This window comes from Pseudophryne corroboree, chromosome 5, assembly GCF_028390025.1.
Source record: "Pseudophryne corroboree isolate aPseCor3 chromosome 5, aPseCor3.hap2, whole genome shotgun sequence".
Taxonomy (NCBI): domain Eukaryota; kingdom Metazoa; phylum Chordata; class Amphibia; order Anura; family Myobatrachidae; genus Pseudophryne; species Pseudophryne corroboree.
In genome coordinates this window covers 643,977,928-643,981,597 of record NC_086448.1, presented here as the reverse complement: position 1 = coordinate 643,981,597, position 3,670 = coordinate 643,977,928, and the positions used below count along the sequence as shown (strand labels likewise).

General features: G+C 38.4%; 1 pseudogene; it reads right to left on the bottom strand.

Moving 5' to 3' along the window:
* Positions 1–387: 387 nt before the first annotated feature.
* On the bottom strand, positions 388–506 carry LOC134930242 (5S ribosomal RNA; annotated as a pseudogene).
* Positions 507–3,670: the final 3,164 nt, after the last annotated feature.

Genomic DNA, 3,670 nt, shown 5'->3' with positions numbered 1-3,670 from the left:
AATTAAGAGTAATCAATCTCCAATTAGTGTAACTATTAAAGATGACAGTGACACCTGAGGTGAAAATATTAGAAATTAGGTTTCAGTATAACAGGATAATAAGAAATCCTTAACATAAGGTACATAGGCATTAGATATAGTAAAATTAGACTACGATTATAATCCTTCAACAATTGCCTATGGAAGTAATGTATCCTGGTAAAGGTTAATCTGCTACCTTAGAATTTATAATAATCAAGTGCAATAGGTGAGAAGGCAAATACTTTTTACAAATAAATAAATGATCAAAGAAACTAATTGAATAAGAAGAGAGAAATATAGGTGTGAAATCGGTAATGGTCAAAGGTTGCTCCAACACCTCTGCTTTTCACATAAACACAGAGGTATTTATTACTGCACCTGATATTCCCTAGCAGTCTCCCATATAGGTACTAATCAGGCTGTTCACTGCTTAGCTTCCAAGATCAGGCGAGGTTGGGCGTAACCAGTAAGATATGGCAGTAATATCACATAGATTGTGAATGCAATAGTGTGTGGTTATTGGCATATACCAGAAGAAGTACTTCTATTGTTCATTATTGTGCACAGTCTCTCTGTTGCTTTTGCATTGCCGAGTAGTTGTATGACTGGCATCAAGATGAGAGAGTACTGGAAAAATAGAATCTAGGAAACGTATAGGTTCAGGGCCCGTCTTCTGCTGTCCACTGTCATACATGTATCTCATATAGTGGACATTGGATGAGAGAGATGGGTTGCCTGTGCCTAATGAATATAAGTGTGAAATTACACAGATATCTTGAGTCCTAACGACAGCGGAAAAAAGAAGAAAATTGGGAGAATGAGGAGGGAAGAATTAATCGCTGTTAGCAAAGGCTTTAGAGTGCAATGAAAATGAGCTGAAGCTAGTTATTAATGAATTCCCATAATCATACATATTATGTATAATTTATATTTCACTGCTTGAAACATAAGAAAAAATAGGAAAAATTGGAAAACATTTTAGGAGCGTTTGGACGTTTCACATTATAATAATGAATAAGTAGCAGATTAAACAAATCTTGGATAATTAAATGATCGAAAATTTCATCATATATACGATACCAGGAGGTGAGTGGGCTGAGCCGTGCACTGCTCAGCTCCACTTAACACAGACGGCCGTTTCACCGGAAGGTGGCTTGTTCACTGTGTGAGGAAGTGGTGGAAGGCAGTCTATTTAAGGCAAAGATGGGAGTGGTCTAAATATGGGGACCAATCATGGGGAGGAGGAAGAAGTAAATATGATATTGATGTAACATCCTGCGCATCACTTCCGGTCTCAAAACCCGGAAGTTGGAATAATACATGTTAGCCACAGAAGTCTGTATATAGTTAACTAGAAAATAAAGTTTTTAACTGAAATTGGGTTAGGAAAAAGTTTTATTAAAATTGGAGGATACTTGGGCCAAGATCGGAGCATCAGCTCCGTGACCGGAAGTCCTTTTATCCCTCTCTCTTGAATTCAAAACAGGAAGTGACGTGGACAGGCAATTCCTGCATGAGGTTGCGCCTACGTCACTTCCGGTCACGGAGCTTCCACTCCGGTTGCGACGCTGTTATCAGGGCCAGCTAATGTTTATTCCCTCCTCCCCCTCCAAGCCCATCCAATCATTGCCAGCCTGGGATAACCCACAACCCAGCCGCACATTAAATCCGTAGGTTACGGCATTAACAGACTTCCGGTCTTCGAAACCGGAAGTGACGCACCAATGCCCGGTGGCGCACCCACAAGAAGTCCGGGGATTAAAGGACTTCCGGTCACGGAGCTGATGCTGCCATCTTGGCCCCAGTATCCTCCAATTTTAATAAAACTTTTTCCTAACCCAATTTTAGTTAAAAACTTTATTTTCTAGTTAACTATATACAGACTTCTGTGGCTAACATGTATTATTCCAACTTCTGGGTTTTGAGACCGGAAGTGATGTGCAGGATGTTACATCGACATCATATTTACTTCTTCCTCCTCCCCATGATTGGTCCCCATATTTAGACCACTCCCATCTTTGCCTTAAATAGACTGCCTTCCACCACTTCCTCACACAGTGAACAAGCCACCTTCCGGTGAAACGGCCGTCTGTGTTAAGTGGAGCTGAGCAGTGCACGGCTCAGCCCACTCACCTCCTGGTATCGTATATATGATGAAATTTTTGATCATTTAATTATCCAAGATTTGTTTAATCTGCTACTTATTCATTATTTTAATGTGAAACGTCCAAACGCTCCTAAAATGTTTTCCAATTTTTTCTATTTTTTCTTGTTTCAAGCAGTGAAATATAAATTATACATAATATGTATGATTATGGGAATTCATTAATAACTAGCTTCAGCTCATTTTCATTGCACTCTAAAGCCTTCGCTAACAGCGATTAATTCTTCCCTCCTCCTTCTCCCAATTTTCTTCTTTTTTCCACTGTCGTTAGGACTCAAGATATCTGTGTAATTTCACACTTATATTCATTAGGCACAGGCAACCCATCTTTCTCATCCAATGTCCACTATATGAGATACATGTATGACAGTGGACAGCAGAAGACGGGCCCTGAACCTATACGTTTCCTAGATTCTATTTTTCCAGTACTCTCTCATCTTGATGCCAGTCATACAACTACTCGGCAATGCAAAAGCAACAGAGAGACTGTGCACAATAATGAACAATAGAAGTACTTCTTCTGGTATATGCCAATAACCACACACCATTGCATTCACAATCTATGTGATATTACTGCCATATCTTACTGGTTACGCCCAACCTCGCCTGATCTTGGAAGCTAAGCCGTGAATAGCCTAATTAGTACCTATATGGGAGACTGCTAGGGAATATCAGGTGCAGTAATAAATACCTCTGTGTTTATGTGAAAAGCAGAGGTGTTGGAGCAACCTTTGACCATTACCGATTTCACACCTATATTTCTCTCTTCTTATTCAATTAGTTTCTTTGATCATTTATTTATTTGTAAAACGTATTTGCCTTCTCACCTATTGCACTTGATTATCATAAATTCAAAGGTAGCAGATTAACCTTTACCAGGATACATTACTTCCATAGGCAATTGTTGAAGGACTATAATCGTAGTCTAATTTTACTATATCTAATGCCTATGTACCTTATGTTAAGGATTTCTTATTATCCTGTTATACTGAAATCTAATTTCTAATATTTTCACCTCAGGTGTCACTGTCATCTTTAATAGTTACACTAATTGGAGATTGATTACTCTTAATTACCTTATGAGTGAGAATTATTTCTTTTAATAAAGAACACAAGTGGAGAAAGGCTATAACAATATTATGGTCTTTTCCTAAAGTGTCATAAAAAATGTATATATGTGTGTTGATCTTGTGTACCATAATTTAATCAGATTCTAATTAAAAGTTAAGTTTTCGTTTTCAAGCGTGCCCCAACAAAGAGTCTCTCTTTTTCTTCGCAACCCTGACATGTACTATTGACTCTGGGTGCACCACCAACAACAGTAACTCCTTGATTACCGATACAGGCATTTCTTATGCATATGCACTGTTGGTTCACAAGGGACAAATTCTTTAAGAGCCCATTATAAAGAAATTTTTACAGTCCTGTGCGGCACCAAATTAACCTTTTCCCTAGTTGGGTCCTCAACTAATTGAGACAAGTATT